Here is a 23,244-nt window from a genome sequence, read left to right as displayed (position 1 = left end):
ACAAGAAAAACTTCATCACATTTTCCACCTCCAAATAAGAAAGCAGCATTTAAATTTAAAAGATCAAAATCAGAGGTTTAACTTCCCTTGGTGGACACAGCAGATAGCCCAAAGTGGCTTTGTTGCAGGAAAACACATACAGATTACACACCCATCTGGTAAGGGAGAAATGTAATGGAAAAAAACAACATCTATGTCACTTCCAATAATGCATAATTCAAATGATATTGATCCTACACCAGCCATCATATTACTGATATGAATGGCCATTTCTTGAGTTACACCCATTTCTTACTTTGACCAGTGATCTTACAATTTTAGTTCGTAAATCTCTTCTTCATCCAAACACTGTCAATTAGTAATAACACTAAACAGTATTGAAGGAATGTTAAGAAACAGGTAACAGAAATCACTGCTACTCTGGCTACATACTCTTCATACAAAATTATCTTGAGCATTACACAATTTGTACCATGTTTTAAATTATTTATTTTAAGCAATAATTACTTAAGGTGGAGTTAAGTAACTTAAAACAAAATCAAATGGAAGGACTGTGTTACAAAACAGCAAATCCAAACCTCTGACTAATTATATTAGTTTGTTATAACCAAAAACAAGCCCAAGCAAAAATAAAGAAAAATAATATTGCTTGTACTCTGAAACAGTACCACATCAAAACAAACATAGGACATCTCCAGTTTCTGTTTGTAGGCTCTACCAAAGATTAACTTTTAAGGAAAATTTTCATGGACCCATAGTTTAAGTAGGCTCTAGGCACTGTGCCTAATAAATAATCCAGCCCTGCCCTGGGATCCTTTCAATTAGAGCAGCATTTTTTATTTTTGTTTCAGCTTGGTTTTGGTTATAACAAACTAGTATATATACATATAGTAAGTTCTTAAAACTTATACAAACCTTTTGGTAAGGTAATGAGGAATATTGTAATAAGATGTTATGTTATAAATGAATTATGTAAAAGTTGGGATTTTTGTATTTTTACCACAGAATCCTATTTTATATTTTTTGAAGTTCATAACCTGGACAAAGGATAGGTATCCCAGCTTGTTATTTATAAAAGGCTATCACAACAGTATCATATCCTAAACCCCACATAGCTCACCAATGTACAGAGCTTGAGTATACTTGTAAGTGTTCAAGTTAACAAACAAAACATTGAAAACATATAATTTTCAATACGTGAATCTGTCTTCGTCCATAAAGACAGATACACTTTTGGAAAGCTTTAAGGTTTAATCCTGTTATTTCAATATGATTAACCAAATTTTCTTTTTATCATATGTCTTGTTTTTATATCATGAATGTACAAGCATTCATAATGAGTTTCTGCAGTAGTGCAAGTCCAGAAAAAATATCCAAAGATATGGAAAATGGCTAAAATTTATTTATAAAACACTAGCCACTTAGGATAATATAGCAATGTTCCAATTTTCTTTGAATTTTATCTTTAGTTTGTGATTTTTCTAAACTTAATGATTTTACAGAAGTTTACCTCTAGGTTTTGACATTCTTGAGCTGAATTGGTTGGTAGCCCTGCCACTTGATCTCCTTTTTCTCTTTAGAAATAATGTTCATGGCCATCAGAACATTCAGGGCATCATAAACTCTTCTCTAATGTTCTTTTGATCATATGACTAAAAAGTGAAAAGTATAAACTAAAATAATAAATCCAATGCATAAGGTTGATTGGTTGTTTGGCGTTTTACGGCACAAAGCAACTAGGCTATCTACGCCAAACAGCTGGTAAAAAAAAAAAACTGATGAAAGTATTATGAAGTATAAAGAAAAATTAAGTTAAAAAAGTGACCCAACATTTGATAAAAATTTAAATAGAATTAAAAAGGCTAATGGTCCTTAAAACATTAAAAACACTTGCAAGGTGGGCACTGACCAATGTCGGGGGTAAACCCATGATAAAAACATGTCTAAAATGATGCTGTCACTCATGGTCATAATAATGGCACAACAGTAGAATGTGGGCTATTGTGACTTAAGTGTCACACAGATCACACATTTGTGCATCAGCCTCAAAAAAAAGAAAATAATGAGTTAAAAAACTGTGGCCAATATGTAGCCTAGTTAGGAGAAATTCCTCCTTACAACTTTACAGAAACAAGATGGCCAAAGTCCAATAGAATGTTTTACCTGGGAAAGCTTGTTATAATGTTGCTCACTCCCAGACAACTGTCAACTGGTGAGGAGCTAAGAGTTTAAGTCAAGGCTGTAGTCCATATGCAGAAAAGGCACAGCAGTGATAGCACCATAGCAAATACATAGCTGTGGTGTCAGTGAGCTCATTCTTGCAAATACCAACATGGCCTGGCATCCAGAAAAACTATATAGAAGTAAATGTCAAAGAGAAATTGGCCAGTCAGTTTTTAATATCGAAGAGAATATGGTGAGAACTAGCATGAAGTAATTTTAGGGCCAATAGAGAGCTAAGTGAGTCTGTATAAATAGTACAGTTCATGTCCTGCATGGTTTCTGATTTCAAACCATATGTATAAAATAAAATGGAAGGATGGTTCAAAACAATTTTCAGCAAATAGAAGATGGTACTTCCAATCAGGAGTATCTGCCTTCTTCAGATTACTCAAAGAAAAGCTACACTTTGGAATGATAATAAGCCACAGTGGAATGGACTGACCTGTGGAAACAGCAATGTCATCCAAGGCTAGACATAATTCAGCCAACTGTGCCTGGATACACAGGTAAAAAGGAACAATGGAAGACCATTTCTTTTGAAAAAGCATAGCCCAGTGAGAAAGGAAAACACAACTCCAGGTGGGATGCTGTAGTAAGGAATGAAGTTTTGAAGCATATGGGAAAGACAGTTGCAAATGTCAGAGGTGTAGAGGAGGTTCATGAGACTCAGTGTATAAACTCTGGACTGGGAAGGTGTGGAAAGCCCCTGTGCAAATCTGAAGCTCCAGATGGTGAATGGGATCTACCATCTTCAATGCCAAAGTTTTCAATCAAATGAAGGCTTGATAGATATTAAGCATAAAACATCAACCCATTCTCCAAGAGGTAGAAGGGAGGACATGGAGGATGTTCAATGCCCTTGTACACTTGATGTGTGGAATAAAAATCAGCTTATGATCAAATATAAGCCTCAAGAACTTTGCTTGGGAACCACAGGAAACTCAACTTCACTGAAGCATAGCTCAGGATCAGGGTGAATACCTTGCTGGTGGCAAAAGTGTATGCAGACAGTTTGAGAGAAAAGATGAAACTGTTTGCTGTGGTACACTTCATTGAATGAATGGGGGCAGTCTGTAGCTATTGCTCAATAAACTTCACGCTCAATGACTGACATGAGATGTGAAAGTCGTCAACATAGAGTCCATTTGCAACTGTGGGGGGAGTTGTATAGTAATAGCATCAATCTTTATAATAAAAAGTGTGGCACTTCAAGACACAGCACTGAGGGACTCCAAGTTCCTGTTGAAAAGAATGAAAAGTATCATACCCACATGAACTTGGAATCACCAGTCATTAAAATGATTTATAGTAATGGGCAAATGGCCACATAACCCATATGAGTTAGGATCTTGCAAAATGCCATACCACCATGTAGTATCATAAGCTTTTCAAGATTAAAAAATAAACCAGAAATGATGTTGTCACTTGATAAAAGCTTCCCCAATTGATGTTTCATGTCGAATCAGGTGGTCCACAGCGGAGCATTGTCACTGAAACCTACATTGGGTGGGTGAGAGGAAACTGTTTGATTTGAGGAACCAAACAAGATGAGCATTAACCATCCTCTCTTAGATCTTACAGAGGCAGCATCTGGATCAGCATAAAAGCATCTGGATGGTAGTTTGAAAGAATCTTGGGATCCCTCCTGGGTTTGGAAAAAGAGAGGACAATAGATTGGTGCCAAGCATCAGGAAAAGCATTCTCCTGAAAGATCTGGTCAAAAACGAGAGAGGGAGGAGAAAGATGGCACAGGTTCTCTTAGTGAATACCATCAGATCTGACTGATGTACTTCCAGACCAATGAAGGGCAAGCCTGAGTCCCACCAGTAAAGGGGCAATTATAGTCATAGACAATCAGCTCGAAAGAGGCAATTGCTGTACCTGTGTCTTGATGGATAAGGAGGAGGAGGATCAAGCAGAAGTGCTAGATACACAAGAAAAGCTTTCACCAAGAGCATCAGCAACTTCCTGGCCATCAGAGAGCTAGATCAAAAGGGGAGCAGAGGTATACTACCCACTGGTTTTCCAAATTTTGTTCCATGTGATTTTGGAAATGTTGTAGAAGAGATGCTAGTTGTGTACTTAATCCATGATTCCTTCTGGCATTGACATCTGACCTGCAAAGCACATGCATGGGCCTGCATAAAAGCATTGCAGTTTAAAAGCAAGGAATACCTACAAAAGGTATCCCAGGCCTGTGTTTGAGCCTTCCATGCCATGTGGTAGGTAGGATTCCACCACAGATAAGGACACTGTGGAAAATATCATGGTTTTAAGAATACACTAATTAGCTGCCTGATAATATAGTCAGTCACTACTGCCATGCAGTCACCTATCAATGCCTTACAGACAACGGCAGAATCAAGTTCTAAGAGAGCAGTGAAAGAGGGCCAGATGGCCTGGTCCAACTTCCCTTGAAGCACAAGGGTCTGGCAGCAACCACCACCACCAGTCTCTCCCAAAATAAAAGGAAAATGGTCACTGCCTTGCAGATTACTATCAACCTTCCAAGAAAAGTAAATGGGAGCAGATAGAGAGATCAATAGCAGTAAAAGATTGACTAGGTACGTGAAAATAAGTATAAGAACCAGTATCGAAGAAAGAAAGGTTGTGATCCAAAAGCATACATTCTATGGAACAACCAGTCTCATCAATATCAGCACCACCCCAGAAGGGATTATGCCCATTAAATTCTCCCAAGATTAAAAAGGGAGACAGTAACTGTTCAATGAGGGTATTAAGGTCTGACTGATCATAGGTCTTTTCAGGAGACAGGTAAAAAAAACTTATAGTGATGTATGACCCAAGGAAATATGGATGGCTAAAGCTTCCAGGGGTTTATTGAATGGCAAAGGCAGGGCAGGCACATGCTGAATAACCAGCAGTACCAACCCTCCATGCACTCATCTTTCACACAATCTGCCATTTCTGAAAAAAAACACAATAACAACAACAACACTGCCAAAAGGTGATTGCATTAGCAGGTTTCAGAAATGTTTCCTGTAAGGAAAAACACACAGGATGATAAGAATCATTCCAATCCTTAATGTCATCTGTATTCAAATGAAAACTACTGTATCAAAGTGGAAATTTTTATTTATGTGGAGCTGAATGGGGCAGAGAGCCATTCTGTTTCTAAACACGCTTTTTTTCTTTACTGGACAAAGGTCTATTGACCTGCATGGATCCTACCCTGGGTCAAGTAGGCAGGTTTCTATGTGTGAACAAAGATTCCAGCAACTGAGGATATGAACGAATAATCATTTTGCATTTAGGGGCTGGAGAAGAAGATAGACCAGAGGAAAGATCTGAATCAAAAGCCAAAGGAAGTGGACCTGGGCAGCTACCACAAGGAATGGCAGGGACAGAGATGGGAGTAGACAGACTCATCAACTCATTCAGCTATGAAGGGTAAAAGACTCTCAAAATGTTTTGCAAATGACACTTCTGAGGCATAGAGAGATCTGTCTGCACTCCCAATGTGGCTGTGAAACACAGTGCATCAGCATATGTCCTAGATGGAGTAGGGGACAACAACTTCTGAGCCTCTGCATACAAGATATTGTTCACAATCTTCAAGTATTGCACCTCTTTCTCCTCCACCCACTTAGGACAAGAACTAGAGTAAGATGGGTGTAAAGCTACTACAGTTAACACAGTGTGATTTCAATTTATACTCATAGGTATCATGGTCTTTGCCATCACAATGAGCACATGTTTAAGAACCACGACATGATGTGTTCAAGTGACCAAACTGCTGACAATGGAAACATCTGAGATGTTTGGGAATGTATTGCTGTACTTTACAGTTCAGATAACCTGCCTCAACTATGGCACGTGGACAAGATAATGTAAACGTCAAAATCAAAACATTAGTAGGCATCACAATTTTGTCTCTGCAAGTGGAGATTCAGCACACCACAGAAACAACTTGGCTGGAAAAACCAACATGAATCTTTGACTCAGTAATGTTCTTTAAGCTATTCTCAACAGTAACTCTTCTTGAAGAATTCAGGGTAGCACAGAGAGTAACCTTGATGGGTATATTCCCAATGTTCTTTGAATTCAGGAGTTTGGTGTGTTGTGAAGATGTCTCCACCAAGATGCCTCCTGAGTGCAGCTTTCTTACTGACTTGAGAGAGCCAGCAAGCACCTCAAATTCCTTTTGAATAAAAATGGGGACATCTGCTCAAAAGATTTCTCAGGCAATCAATGCAGAATGAGAAATCAAGGTGTTCAATCCAACTTTGATGGTGACTATATAACAGAGTCAATCATACATGGTCATTTTCCAACAATCTGCTTTTTTTATGTTTTCTCATTTTTATAATAACATCTTAGTGCCCTCTGTCTCACCCACCATGGAGCCCTATGAGTGGACGCACTGCAATGCCAAGGTTTAATGAGCACTATGCCCAAACACCAGAATCAGATACAATGTCCACAACACCTGTTGAGTGTGTCCAACACTGGTACTTGATTGACCCTAGGGGGGGGGGGCATCTGTCTACAGGATTTCAAGGCCAAAGCTGTGTATTAGGGTTGAGCCATTCAACCACCAGGATCATCTCCTCCCCTTCACTGGTCACCATGCATGGCAAACATATGGGTAGATGTTCAGATCCCAGAAGCAGTAAACTGAAATTACAGAACCTTCCTTGGGAGGACCCCTCACCATGGACAGGAATCAACCTGATGCTTTTAGCATATGAAGTCTGACAAATATTTGTCACTTATAAAACCTAGAATATTTTAGTAGCTACTTATTACTGTATCACATCTTACAAAATAAATAAAGTTTACATAAATCTCATTTTTAAAACATTACTTGATTAGTTAACAGTTACCTAATAAATTTCAAGCCACTTATCTGATTTATTACAGTGTCACAAGATAGTTGATAATTGTGCATTTGCTACTTTTTACTTTCAATTCTATTGTAAGATGTTTTCTAAATTTATGATACAAACACTTTGTCATTGTAAAACAAACACAGAGGGTATTTAAAAACAGTGTGTGAGAAAGAATTTTTAGCATTGATGCTCTTAAGCTAAAAACAAGTTTTATTTTGAATGTCAAAACCTTAAGAAATATGCTACACCTCACTTTAATTATATTTCTGAGGTAAAATAAATGAATTTTCAAAAATAATACAAATATTGCTTGCAAACTGTACAATGGGTTCAAAATACTCTACAGAATAACAATTAAGTATCATGACCAAACTCTCACCAGGTCATTATATGAGAGTTATAATTGGTTTAAATAACAATCAAGTATGACCAAACTCTCACCGGGTCATTATACAAGTGTCATAAGTTGTTTAAACTTTTTTCTCCTCATATAAAAGGTAAAATATGCTAGTAATCTATCAAAACAACTCAGTACTGTAGTCAAAATCTAACCTGGTCATTTTGACAGAGTTGTCTTTGATTCTATAAAAATTATGTTACTAATTTTTCAGCTTAGTACAGAATCAATTCAGTATTATGACTAAAATCTTACCTGATCACTGTGAGAAAGTTGTCTCTGTGGGTCTGTAAATTCTGTTACTAATTCATCAGCTACCTCATTATAAGATGTGGTTCCCTTCTGCTGGACTTTTTCACATACTTTCATTGAAAAGTGACGTAATCCTTTACCACTCTTTTCTCCTTTCCTGCTTTTTTTGCTAAATGGCACAAAATACAAGATAATTTAATGTTAAGTAGCTGTAACAATGTTTTATAAAATTATTTATACCCTCCTCAATCAATATCCTCAACAATTTCCTTTCATACTTTTTGTTAAATAATAAGTTTGAAAACAATTATCCTCTAATTGTTTCCAACTGTATGACAATTTCTGGTTTTTAAGTTAATTTGCACTTTGAGATCATTAAATGAATTCTGTCTAAAAAACAAAAAGAAATTACAAAATAAGTATAAAAATTTGTTTGCACAAACACTAAGATTTTGTAATCTAGTGTAGAGAAGCAATTTATTTTTTTTACTGAATGAAACAGCCTCTTACTGAACATCAAGCAAAAATAAATAACTTTTGAGTTCAGGTTGCATTTCATACGGTCTTAGACATTATAAGATGAAATCCCAATTTTTTATATGCATTTTCTTTAAATCTGTGTAACTTTTTTTTAAAGATTCTTTACAAAATATTTTTAAACTATCTACATTCATTTCTAAATGCAAATGTTGAGTGGGTGATACTGAAAACCCTAAATTCTAATAATGAACACTTGTAATTTCCCTTACCATGTACGTTTTGAATATTTTATTCTGACATTTTTAACACAATACAAAAAACACTTAAAAGAACAACAAATAAAAAGTTGTGAAACAGATAATAAAGATTAATTCATAACATCAAAACCAGTAAAACAACTACACCCGCACGTGGACCAATCAAGTTCAAATAAAAACATATTCTATAACAGTAAAATCATTTTGTATGTAATAAGACATCAAATACATTTACTTGACAATTTTGTTTGTTTGTAGTTAAGCACAAAGCTGCATAATGGGCTATCTCTGATGTGGCCACACAAGTAAGAAAATCCTGTTTTTTTTTTAGAATTATAAGCTTTCAGACTGAGTCACTTGGGAGCTTACATGATAATTAAGTATGATATGCACCTAGTAAACATTCCACAAAGATCAAACTAAAACTTTATATTAAATACCTTCAAGATGCTTGAGAAAACAGGGCATCTTTGAAAAATGTCACCAAACTTTGAAAGTAAAAGACCTCTCATTGTTTTAAACAAGTATTTTTGTGTAAACCTTCAAAATAAATCTCTCTGTAACATATCATATCATATACCTATCACAGAAAGGTTTTTTTTTTTTAATTTGGTTTTACGTTTTGCCATAGTATATTATAGTATATAAATTAGCTGTTAAAAATGTACTTTCTTCTTTCCCTTACAAAAATTCACTTTAAGATCTAGTTATGTTTGCAAATATATGTAGGTGTACACACAGAATAAAAATCAACCTGCTTAACTCTTATCAACTAGTAAGTGTGCATGCATTAAATGAATTTACAGTATTTTGATATACAGCATGAAGATAAATACGTGATTAGTCATGTAAAAATCCAAAAATCTTAATTTCTTGAGATATATGAGCAACATCTTTTTGTCACTTAGGTCATGACCTCTGATCTTAAATTACATTTATTCTGTACGTAGTTACATTAAAAAAAATCTATTCAAAAATAACTTCAGCTACACATATTTGAAAACTCTCTCTCCTAATATAAATTCAATGAATTAATGAGACTCTATGGCTTAACAAGCTATATTCTAGACATAAACAGATTTCTATGCATGTTTGAAATAATTTACTTTGATATATATTTCAAATTTATTTACACCAGACTTTTGCAAAAAGGTAATTAAAACATTTTATAACAAAACTACTAGAAAATTATGAACACTAATCCTGGAATTTCAAAGCTAAGTTTACTTCTGGACTTCAGTCATTATAAAACTCAAAAGCTTTATGACATTCACTTGTCTAAAACATGCTATGAATATTAAACTACAGCACATGTTAAGAAGCATGTTATGTACACATAATTAAAATATATTACCTTTCAGAGATGTCTGATGGAGACAGTTCATGTGGTCGTTTGCCTGAATAATGACCTTCATGTTCTATCATATGGGTCATGTTGTGTTGAGGAGTTCTAGGACTGGTGTTGATGAGATGTACATTGGTATGCTGTGGTGTGTTTAATATCTGTAAATATCAATGGGGGGAAAACAATTACATTAATTAAATAATTTATGCCTAATTTTTAAAGAATTAATGGGATATATATCAATAAAAATGAATCCAAAAATGCTACAAAATTAAAGATTCTTTGTGTAAAATTAATATAAATACTGTTTAAGATATAATTAAATCAACACCACCTTATGTTTTTCTGAGTAGAAACTACAGACTATAAGCAACTGTTCAACACCTGTACATCTACTTATATAATTTTCATGTTTCACTGTATCATAATGAATTTCACTACCCTCTGTACAACACAGTTCTACCAAATCATACAGTTCATGAAAATTTTAATTAGTTGTTTTACCAAACAATACCATTTCTGATGTGAAGACATTATTTTACACTTCTAGATTTTGTTCATAAACTACGAACTAAAAGTAAGTCCTTAATTTAATAAAAACAATTATAAAAAAGAACCAATCTGAAAAATGCATCACAATATTTCAGTTAAGGAAGTTAGCTAGAATAAAGATAAATAATCTACATTAATACACCCAAAATTTGAGTACATATTTCAAAACCTGCATTTTAGTGATTTGTCTATTTGGATATTTCTCAGATTTTGAGTTCAACATTTTGAAATATGCAAAGGCAGTACAACTGTAGAAATATGTAATGACTAAGGCATTATTTTTGTCTTCTGCAACTGGGATTGATTATTGTGTTGATTAATCAAAGGTTATTTATACATGTTTATGAAATTCACACATGTGGATATTTTTCAGCAAATAGTTAACTAGTATTATTTACAACTACAGTATACATAATTAGAAAACTGCATGTCTTTTAATATCTAGTACCACAAAGTAGTGGCTTTTTGAGAAATGCAACAACTGCCATTTTACAAATTTTTACTTGCAAATGTTTAAGTGATATGCCTTCATGAGCTCACAAGTGGATGAATTTGTGAACATACCTTCTACTGGAGATAAACTTAATATTCTCCTTTACAATTTTTCTCTAAAATAATACTGATGTAGTACAATCAGACTATATTTGTTTCACATTGCCTACGACACAACTCTAATTATTGCTAAATTGCTATATGAATAATGATTTTGAAAAATAACTGCTTAATTTTTGCTTCAAAATTTCAGTATGTGCAATTACAACAGTTTTGTAACAATGTAAACCATATTTAGTCAGTTTTCCTCATGTAATAATGTGACCTTGTTTCAACTTCCATGTGTGGGGCAGCTTAAGCTGTTGAGTCATACAATGCTTACTAATTTTTATTTTAGAACAAAACTGCACAGTGAGCACAGACCACAACTATCTATCTGACATTAAGTCACTAATCCTCAATATGTATTCAGGTTTAGGTATATACTAATACTACATACCATTATTAGATGACTGTATCCAAGTTTTTAATGTCTAATAATACTGAACACCATTGCTAGGATAAGTGCAACCAGATTTTAGTGTCTTTTAATAATGAATACCATTGGAGAGATGCCAACTATTTCAAATGACTGTGTGTAATGATTGTAGACAGAGCCCGTACAGATATCGTATAACCACTGGATACAGTTTTGAGTCATCCATGTCTATGGATCCATCTGTGGCTAAACTGTAAACACTGTTAGTAAGTATGCTTGAAATCATTTTGCTATCTTCACAACCCAACATTTGTACAATGGCTGTAGTTTTGGTTGTAGCACAGCCATATTTTTTCCCTATATCAGAGTCTGGGAACATTTTTCTGAATAGATGTCCTGCATGATTGGCTACAGCAGGGGTACATTATTAGCAATGACGAATTGCGTGAACATCATTTCTGCATTTATGGTTTCATATTCTGAATTCTTACTCATAAATGTCGTTATCTGCATCATTTTTGTCTTTGCCTCAGCCTTTTGTTGATGAGATGCCGATTCTGTATGTCTGGAACAATCGTTTATCTCGCCATGTGCCACAGAAAAATCGGTGTGACAAACTGTACAAAACGCATGACTGTCACTGACTTTTGATGCAGTGACCAGATATTTTGCATTATACTCTTTCCTAAATTTTTGATTCACAGTTTTAGTCTTTTTAGATTTCCCAAAAACAAGACAATCTTGTGAACGATCGTATTGGTGTTTCTATGCAGCTTAGAAAACGAGAAATACCCATCTATTCAATATGAAGAAGCACTGCACTCAAACTATCGGTAGACGTTGGAGATACAAATATTTTTTATTATTTCAAGCACAAACATGATTATTGCAAGTAGCCATTTGCACTATATCTTTTATTTATTATCAAAATTTATTTGTATCTCACTAAAAATTTTCTTTTCACCCCTTTCAAGCCCTGGGGGAACAATTTATCACTTTATTGTATAGACCTATATAATACATAATAATTTGGGAGTTGCAACAAGTCGTACTATATGTCTGTATGAGCGTATAATCGTAATGTATACACCAAAATTGTAATGATTACGCTCAAATCGTAATGGTTGGCATCTCTGCCATTGCTATAAGTGAAACTAGGTTTTGGTGTCTACTAATTCTGAATATCATTGCTATACAAGTATGTCCACACAAACAGGTTTTAATATCTACTTATGTTATACAGCATTACTAAGTGAGTGTATCTAGATTTTGGTGTCTACTGTTGAATAATATTACGAATATAGCACATATGTTTCATTGGTGAACATTTCTTTAAACAAAGACTACATTTACTAAAGAATTTATATCAGATTAATTTTAATAGATGTGTATACAATGTATTTTGATAATTTTTATGATATCCACTGCCTGAATCTACAATGTCAGTTGTATTTTCTTCTACGTTAAACAGTAAATGTTTGTTTCTTTTAGAGCAAAGTCATATCAGACTATCTGCTGTGTCCACTGCAAGTAATCAGAACCTAGATTTTAGCATTCTGGGTCCATTAACTGACAACTGTCCCACTAAGAAATGCAGTAAACATACTCAAGTTTAAATCCTTATATAAATACTGTACAGTTATACAATTTTAATTCTAACTAACAATAAAATATTAAAGCAAACACCTTAGAATCAGTTTGGATGTTATATATATAAATATTTTAAACATATATGTGAATGTTTTAAAACACTAACATAACCATGACAAATTTCAAGTTTTGAACACATTCATTATTCTTGAATTCTATAAGAAACACCTTTAAAAATAAGACTGAACTTGAAACTTTTATCACCATATGCCACTTTAAACGATAGCGATTATTCAACTTATCCAATAAATTTAATATAATAAGTTTTTAAATGCTACCTATGTTTATAACTGTTCCAATAGGCTCTTTATCTTTTGTTATACAATGCAGTGTGAAAATTCCAACTTAAAAATTCTTAGCAAACATTTTCAAAATGTTGCAAAAACAATTAATAATCTTTATTTTACTGTCACATTGATAATCTACCAATTACATTATCCCCACATAAACTGTAAAATCTAAACACTGATTTTAATAATTTTTTTTTATGGATTAGTTACTTAATAAATCCCATAAAATAAAATCACTATATGTATATGGTAATCAGAAGATTTCGCTCAGGATAAATTAATAATTGGCCTAAAATTTCTTACAAAAACCACGTTTTTAAAGGCAGTCAGTTTACTTTTTTCACGTTCCTATAATTTTTCAGACCGACTGACTGACGAGTTAGGGTATTTAATGAAATGCCATGTCTCTCAATACAATTAAAAAGAAGGAGAACAACCTTGTTTTGAATTTAGTACAAAGCTACACAAGGGCTGTCTACACAAGTCGTCCCTAATTTAGTAGTGTAAAACTAGAGGAAGGGCAACTAGTCATTACCACCCACCGTCAACTCTTGGATTACTCTTTTACAAATTAACAGTGGAATTAATTGTAACATTATAACGCCCCCACGACTAATAGGGTATTTTTGGTGTTAAGGAGATTTGAATCCGCAGATCGCTAGTCGGGTGCACTAACCACCTGGCTACGTCAGGCCCTTCAATATGCGATCACATAGCTTGTGTGTACGCATGTTTTCATTCAATATTTTTAAAGCTCTTCATTAAACAGAAACTCCTTTCCGCCCGAAGCTTTAGGTTATTTACCCTGTAATTAAATACTGTGCCCAACTTAATCTTGTTATAATACATCTTCAACCTCCCCTATCCCCTTTTGTCTGTTACATTTTCGCGCAAAGTTACACAAAGACTACACTAGCCGCGTATAATTTTGAATGTTTCAGATGGGTGCAAGTTATTCTTATTTCAAAACTCTATATTCCAACGTGCAATTAAGACAACGATTAATTTTTTTAACTCAACAATATTCCTGGTTCCGGAAATAGTCATTGTTTTTTTTTAATTACTTTATTTATCAATTCGTTAGGTTATATTTAAAAGTACCCGTTTATTTATGTTCCCGATTCATTAATACTTTTCTACAAATAAATCCAGTTTGTAACTAACTGTACAAGTATGTCACGTGCGACTATAGTTCAATACAAGATGGTTTACATTACTATCTAAATTTTCCGTTTTGGTTCGTTATATAAGTATCCAAAAATGATATTTTCATTAGCCACTCTCTTTCTTCTGTTTAAATCTAACACTAATATGGAAGGTATTCAGATACTGACTAAACGTACTGATATGTGCTTTAACATTGAACACCATAGAATTATCGCCAATGCTTATCCCGAAGAACACGTTTGAACTCAGGGGCATTATTATAACCACTGTTAAAATAAAAGGTGGGAACTAAAAGCGAACAAATGGTAAAAATCACCGAAATAACGATACATTTGATTTTATTAGATGATCAGACAGAGGACTGACATTAGGTTCCAACCATTCATATGAGCATTTGTTCTATATAACCAGGCTAGTTTTTTAACGCTGAACTACTGTAAACAGTGAAATGGATAGCTATGAAAAAACTGAAAATTAGGTAGTTTTATACGTATGTGATGTACAATAACACCAGTTATATAGCACATTAAAAGTTTTAACCCCAACAAATATTTAATAATTTTTTTTGCTTTTGGTACGGGATAAAATACCTGGAATTATCTATTCTGAATCAGTTACAAACCTTGCTTATATTAAGTAACAAGACAACAGTATCCTCACTAAACTAAATTGTTTTCGATGACGTGTAATATTAAATATATCGTATGAACAGTTTTAAATTTATAACCAAGAATCTGTAAACACAAAAATCTGCAAAACCAGTGTGCATACACCTTCAACCAGTAATATGTTTACAGCGAAATATATTTAAATATATATTACTGACAGCTCCTTTTATAAACAGTTTACGTGAGGAGATAAATTCGACAGCTTCACAGATCATATAGAAAGGAATAATTGCATTTTATTAAAGTAAAACAAATGAAATCATAATAACGATGAACGCGTTAAGAATTTTGTTGGATGTAATATTCAAAATATAACGTGAAAGCTTACAGACCTACTAGTATTCATTTGCACTAATATTATACGGAAAGTTTGACTACTTTTATACAATGTGTTTGTTTTTACATTTCGTGCAAAGCTACACGAGGACTATCTGCGCTAGCCGGGTCTAATTTAGCAGTGTAAGACTAGAGGGAAGGCAGCTAGTCATCACCACCCACCGACAACTATTGGGCTACTCTTTTACCAACGAATAGTGGGATTGACCGTAACGTTATAACACCCCCACGGCTGAAAGGGCGAGCATGTTTGGTGCGACCAGGATTCAAACCCGCGACCCTCAGATTACGAGTCGAACGCCTTAACCCACCTGGCCATGCAGGGCCCTCACTTTTGGTATTCTCAGGCAAAACCGAACCGACAGGTAGGTTTAATAGATCACAAAATAGAAGGTTGTTAGAATTTATTTGTAGAACCTGAATAAGTAAAATTCAACCGAAAAAAAACAAACAAAACTTCCTTGGTAACAAAGAATCTGTTTTCTACATAGCTGGTATTAAGCCAAAGTTTTATTTATAAGATAGGATTCTTTGTAGCCAACTACAATTAAGGAACGCAGACAATTTTTGACAAGTGCACGAACAATCACCACGACAAATCTGACTGAGCTTGAACTATATTCAAGTTAAAGATCTGTTAGGAGTTCTCAGAATCTCATGCCACCCACGTTAAGCGATTTTTAAATTCATTAAGCAAGTGAAACCAGAGTTTCCTGTACCTCTTTTTATATAAATGTCCATACATCAGACGTCGTAATGTGCATTAATCGTCCCTAATTTTGAACTGATATGCTAAAACGATTGCAGGTAATCAACACCAACATTAGATTATCTACATAGTTGACCGTCACTTTTGTAATTCACCCATGGTCCAAAAGTGTAGAACGCGAATCATGGACTCTCGGATTCGGCACACTAACCACGTTGTGAAAAAAATGTTTTATCAAGTGTCGGCCAAACGAATACAGACATATATGTAGTAGTCCTTCCCATGAGTAACTGAACAAAACACAAAGTTCATAACTCGTAACATCTTTTTTCACCTAGAATATCAATGCACAGGTAACATGTTCCAAAATTTTGAAAAAAATAATCTTAGAAATAGATTCACTTTCTAAGTTATGAAAGGATTACAGCCATTGTATCTAAATACTACAGCTGTGCAAACCATTATTAATCAAACGTGCACGCGAAAAAAAAAGGTATTATAAAAAGTGACGAAGTGATACGTCACACATTCTTTACCTGCTATATAAAGTAACGAATTCACCCAAAACCCGAGGCTCGTCAAGCTGGCTAAGATACAACAAACACAGTAGTGGTCGGACGCAATTTTATATCATTAACTCTCTGAACAACTGTTTAGTTGTGAATTTGATTAAGTTGGCAAACTGTGATATTCTACCAGTTTTAAATCATTAAACATCAAAAATAGGTTTACTAATAACAAGATAATTCAACACCAAGTTGTTTATTTTAACGTTATTTACTTAATATGCTTTGAATTAACTTTATTCATCAATCAGAAAGCTGGCGAACAAGGTTATTTTTGTTATCATTGATAATGTCAATTGATCGCAAGGTCAACATGAGAAGAGTATGTTATGACAACTTAAAGTAAATAATAATGAAATTATATGTCAACCACACCGTATATGCCGACGAGGCTTTTCGCCTGGACTCATAAGGATAGGTCAAACACATAAGTGGCCGAGACACTATTTATATAAATTACTTGAACAACTGTCATAATATGAATTAAATTACGTTGGTGAATCGTAATTTGTAATCATTGTAGTTGAGTCACTATACATCAAAAGACGGTTTGTGATTTTTATTAACTTCCAATCACTTGTTTCATTTTAACAACAAAGTTCTAAGTATTAATATTATTTATGATTAGGCCTACGAAGTAGAATCGTCACAGTAATCTTAAGTAATAATAATAACATTGCATTGGAACATAATAACAACTGAAAACAATTACTGAAATATCTATGGTTTATATTAATGTATACGCATGATATTTCTACTCTGGCTAACATTCTTCGAGCATAAATCTAAAAACGTGATATTGTCAACACTCTTTCCGTTTATTAATTTTATTTACTAATCAACGTGAACACTAATAATTATGGGAGTTAAAGCCTACTTTTTAGACTTATGCCTAGTAAGTTGGTTGATATAAACTGATCCACTCGTTAATTTTTAGTGATTAAGGTGTTGTGTATCAATGAAGAACTAATAACGACATGCAATGACCCCCCTAGCGTTATTATTATGTACGAGTGGTGTACATTTTGTACAAACATGTATCACAAACACACACACTGAGTTTGCCCTCGATAAACAGTTTCCTTCAAGTGTCAAAGCCCGAATGAAAGATCGATTTTTGTTGCTTGATTGTTGTGTCAAATTCACAGATCAGTGAGTTAAGGTCTATGAAATAATCTTAAATGCTGAACTGATTTCGTATTTCTCTTAAAAGTTACATCACTTACAACTTTCACACGCAGCACAACTGTGAAACCTACGGTAAAAGAGGAACGACTGACTGGACTTTACTTATGCACACTTTAATACGGGATGTTGTAGTAATTTGTTGGAAGATCTGTTTGTAGAACTATATTCCACGTTGGAATGTTTATAATTGAGTTCACGTTACAAATGTCTTCCAGTTAAAATCAATATTATTATGCATCTTGAACCAGTTAAATTCACCTATCAAACTATCACAAAGTATTTGAGTTTTTCAAATATGGAACCAGTATGTTTTGGGAACTACAATGAAGGTTTTGTCTGTCTGTAATACTGAGGTATTACAATATTTTGATATAGGTATCTCTCGACATAAAAGCTTGTGTCTCTTGGCTCACCTGTGATAAGCTATACTGTACTATTTAACATCACTGAAAGCCAAAGGAAAACTATGACAACAATGCAATCAATTCAGTCTTTTATTCAGCTTCTCTTTTAATACAGTAATAAAAAAGTAATTCTCAATGTAGGAAGAACAAGAAAAAGTTTACAGAAAAACTACTAAATAATGCACTTGGAAAATATAAAGTAAGCAAACAAAAAACTCAAGCTTTATTTAATACTGTCATTATTATGAAGAGTGGCATTTCTAGATGCTTCTGTTATTACAGTCAACTACAGTATTTCTCTTTAGGCAAGACAGAATAATTTAATACACAGATTAACAACTTAATATTTGCATACTAATTATCAAAATATATCATGGTACATGTATAATTAATCACAGCAATCATAAGATTTACAAAAACATTTTTTTGTAAGGACAGTTTATATATAACACTATATTTCTTCATTTATATAGCTTTCAAAAAACACATTCCTGTATAGCTACAACCTACCCTTGCAGAAAAAATAGCACAACATTTGTTGTGGTGAGTATTAAAGCAATTACTAAAATAACAAAATGCAGAATAAAACTCTTGAGATTCCTTTTCTCATGTTACTAAAGTTTCAAATAAAATGTTTGGCTACATGAAAGTTCAAATGGTATTACAATTTTTATTTTATTGTACTTTCACTTATAACACAAAGCTAATCATTCTTGAAATTAAATTCACTCAAAAAATAATGACAATTACTGGACTCACCATTGGTGATATGTTTTTCGGTAGTAATGTTGGCTCATTTTTGAATGGGGACATGTTGCTTGGAGAGGTGGCACTAGCAATCGGCACAGTAATTAGCTGAGCCGGAACAGCTGGAAAATAATCAATATCATTAAAAAAGGCCTGAATAGTCAAAAAGAACTAAGAGATGAATGTCAAACTGGTAAAAAAAAACGTCAGCTAATACATCTGATACACACACAGTGTACATGTAAATAGCTGGAGGGCATCCAACATGTAGTGTGAATATAGTTTTTCATACAAAATTTCAAGTAAAATGAGATAAGATACCAACCAATTTTGCATATCATGACAAAAATTGAATTATTATTAACCACAAGCTGTGAATTTGTTTAAGTGCAGGCATACTGAAAACATAAATGTACATTTTATAAACAGATGAGTATTTTACAAAGAACAGGCATATCATTGACTGAGATATTCAGACTGTTTACAAGCCCAAACTTGAATTTGAAGGAATAATGGCAACTACCGAGTACTGTTCAGTTTTAAGGTGTGTGTGAGCACGTGCATATATGAAGGAATTTTTTTTCTTCTGAAAATGACATTCACATGACTAAGATTTATGATAATTGCAGACTACAAAATCCTAAACCTTAGTCAACCATTTTCAGTCACTTACTTTAGTCAGTTGCAAAAAAATTAATTATCCATTTGTCTGAATTTGTTTAAAAATCCTTTGAGGAATTGTTCTCAATTTCTAAAAAAAATAAAATAAATTCAATCTTTTGTTTCCACTTTGGGTTTGACATTATATACTTCTTTAAAATTGTAATTTAAAAATTCTTAATTTCCTGATGAAATTGTAAAAAAAATTTAACTTGTAAACCAAACCTCTGTTTTTTCATCATTTGGACCTTTCTCTGTTATGAGCCTATGAGGAATATATTTCAATCATCTTAGATATGTATAGCTATTATTTATTCATCAGTATAAGCAATGCTCTTTCACTTGGCTTTATTTAAGTTGATAGGTATTTTTAGTATGATGATATATCATAGGACACTGGTGTGAATTTCACTACTGTCTTTTATTATTGTCAATGTGGATTAAACACACAAAGCAGTTCTTGTTTTCACACTTGTGTGTGTGTGTATATTTACGTTTACCACCAACATTTCTCACAAATAGATAAATGAATTTGGACGAAAGTAGGTGTACATTTTGACTATAAGCAAACTTAGAAGTTAATTTCTGGATAGTCAAGGGGTGGCAATATCACCCCCATTCCAATCTATTAACATGGGGACTGATTTTTCACACTATTTTAACTTCGTCGTAACTCAGCCAAAACTGGCTGTATATTGATGAAACTTGAACATATATAAAATACGATTACTCGTTGTCCCATAAAAAATAGTCTATATCCATTAATAATCATTCCATAAAGACACTATTTTTTGAGAGCCAAATATAATCAATGTTGAGTGGCAGAGGTATGTGCTCTACTGAGTGTACCTTATAGTTATATATATTTTGTGACTTAATTCATAGCCTTTTTAAAAGCTCTTCATCTGTTAAATAATTCTTTCATCAAACTCAGTTTTAATAATTTAATTACAAATCCAGAATTTTCTTAATTTTAACCTTCTCGCTCATTACTAATCATATCAATTTAAATTCACTGTTGTTTCTGAGCATGCATTTATTTATTTAGCTGAATGCTGTCCCCTCACACCAAACTCTCAGCTTAATTCAGTCTGGGGAGAGATTTCAACAGTTGTTTTAGGATGCCTACCAAAACTCCTTTCAGCTTCACTAGGTTTTAGATATCAAGCTTTCTTTTGTTTAAACCAAATTATATTTTCTTTCTTATGGATAGAAGGAAAAAAAAGAAAAAGTTGTAACACCCAAGTTTTTCTCATCATTTTCTTCTTCATGTTGAAAACATTAAAATATTCTTCAGTATTCTTTATAAATTTTCAGGATAGTCATGTTCATTGAAAAAAATGGGTGGTTGTAAAAAACCAGTTTGGCTCAAAAGGGATATACAGGATAATAAATGAAAAATCAGTATACATTTTAAAATTGGCTTTATGATGGAAGACTTAGTGGATTATACAAGAAAATGTTTGCTGAAAATGTAAAAAAACAACATTAATAGGGATGATTTCTTTGAAGACATTAAGGAGTAAGTAACATTAGTATGAGAATAGGGTCCTTGAGAGATGAGACAGGAAGGCTCACAACTGATGATGATGAGATAGTATTATTAAATTCTACATTTTCTCTTCAGGTTTTACTAATGATGTTTAAACAACATTTCTAATCCTGAATAGTTACTAGATGGAAACAAGATGAACACATTAAACATGAGCTTATTAAAAAAGTGCTGAGAAAGTTTAATAAATGATAAAGTTCATGGGCTAGGTACTTCAAGATTTTTGAAAAAGATTAAGGATGAATATGCAAGTTATTTGCAACTATTATTTTTGCAAGTTCTTGAATAGAGTAAGTACCAGAAGAAAAGTTAGCTTTTCAATGGATATGATAAAAATCATTCCAACAACTATAAACCAATTAGTTTAGTCTTACACTAGTGAGAAAATGTTTTTAATTTTAAGTAAGCATAACTTGCATAGTCATTTAACAAAGTTTAAAATTTTGATGGATAGTTAAAAAAACATATAAAAGACCTTTCAAAAGCACTTGGTTTATAAGGTTTTTACCATTTTGTAGCAAGACTTCTTGAACCTACAGAAGAAAATCTTATCACACTGGTCTTTCAGCATTTCTCATTAATAAATAAGGCAAAACAAAACCATTAGCACACTGCTTGCTCACCCTATAAACCATCATCATAAAAGGTACATCATAACTTCAATAATGCTCATCTTTAGTGAACTTTGTCATGATTTACACCATCTTAATGGTTTTGTGTATTAATCCAAATGAAAAATGATAATAATCCAACACATGACAACTTTATAACTGCTTTAACATTTAACTCATTAATATACTCAGAATTGACAGTAACCTGAACATGATTGATTCCTGGAAAGTTTAAAAGCATGTGTCCTAATTTGTTGGTACCCTTCAACGTTTACACACCTACGAGGGCTGTTAAAAAAATACGCGGACTGACGTCATAAAACAAAATGTACTTTATTTAGAAGTTACAGGTCTGGGACCCCTTCAAAGTACTCTCCTCCCCAACGCACACTTATCCCAACGGTGTTTCCACTTGTTGAAACAGTCCTGGTACGCTTCTTTTGTAATGTCCTCCAGCTCCTTCGTCGCATTTGCCTTAATCTCGGGAATCGTCTCAAATCTTCTTCCTTTCAAGGGTCTTTTGCGTTTGGGGAACAAAAAAAAAATCGCAAGGAGCAAGGTCAGGTGAGTAGGGAAGAACAGTGATCAAGTGTTTGGCCAAAAACTCACGAGTTCTGAGGGCTGAATTTCGCAGCAATGCGGTGCATCTTCAATTTTTCGGTCAAAATCTTGTAACAAGATCCAACTGATATCCCACACTCTTCAGCAAGCTCCCTGACAGTCAGAGGTCAATTTGCCTGCACCAGGGTGTTGATTTTGTCGACGTGGAAGGACGTCCAGGACGCTCATCATCTTGAATTGACTGTCGACCATCCTTAAAATGTTCATGCCACTTGAAACATGACGTACGCTTCATAGCAACATCACCGTAAGCCGTGTTAAGCATAGCAAAAGTTTCAGTCGCAGATTTTCCAAGTTTAACACAAAATTTCACAGCAAGTCGCTGCTCCTTCAGGTCATTCATTCTGAAATCTGCCAAACGAAAAAATCGCACTTCACTTAAAACCGCGTAGCTGATACACAAATGAATATATCTGTAATCAGGAAATGGCGTCGTAATCAGCTGATCTGTGCGAACCTAGCGACACCAAGCGGATTCCCCTGGAACCAACTGGAGCCGCGCAATTCAAACAGTCCGCGTATTTTTTGAACAGCCCTCGTATTTAATATTCCCATTTATTATTCAGTCTAGAATCCAACTTACAATTGGAATTTTTCTTTCAGATATCTGGTATTATATATCCATCAAAATGGTAATCTGGTGCATCACTAATGTACATAAAACACATTAACATAACTTGTATTTATTCCTGATAAAACAAGCGTGTTACCTCTCTGCTACTGTACAAATGCCAATCATAGCATCC

At 33.7% G+C, this 23,244-nt stretch overlaps 1 pseudogene across 1 annotated transcript in view; it reads right to left on the bottom strand.

Annotated features, from left to right (window-relative positions):
* The window catches only part of LOC143256664 (transcription factor Dp-1-like), a 102,743-nt pseudogene that overhangs the window by 15,357 nt on the left and 64,142 nt on the right, over positions 1-23,244 (bottom strand). Inside the window, exons 4-7 of the transcript XR_013031432.1 lie at positions 19,067-19,176; positions 9,817-9,965; positions 7,729-7,894; positions 1,511-1,652 (exon numbers count right to left, since the gene is read on the bottom strand). The product of XR_013031432.1 is annotated as a transcription factor Dp-1-like (transcript). The remainder of the gene's footprint in view (positions 1-1,510; positions 1,653-7,728; positions 7,895-9,816; positions 9,966-19,066; positions 19,177-23,244) is intronic.

The sequence above is a fragment of the Tachypleus tridentatus genome, chromosome 7 (genome assembly GCF_004210375.1).
Source record: "Tachypleus tridentatus isolate NWPU-2018 chromosome 7, ASM421037v1, whole genome shotgun sequence".
NCBI classification, from domain to species: Eukaryota; Metazoa; Arthropoda; class Merostomata; order Xiphosura; family Limulidae; genus Tachypleus; species Tachypleus tridentatus.
This window is presented reverse-complemented; position numbering and strand designations above follow the sequence as displayed.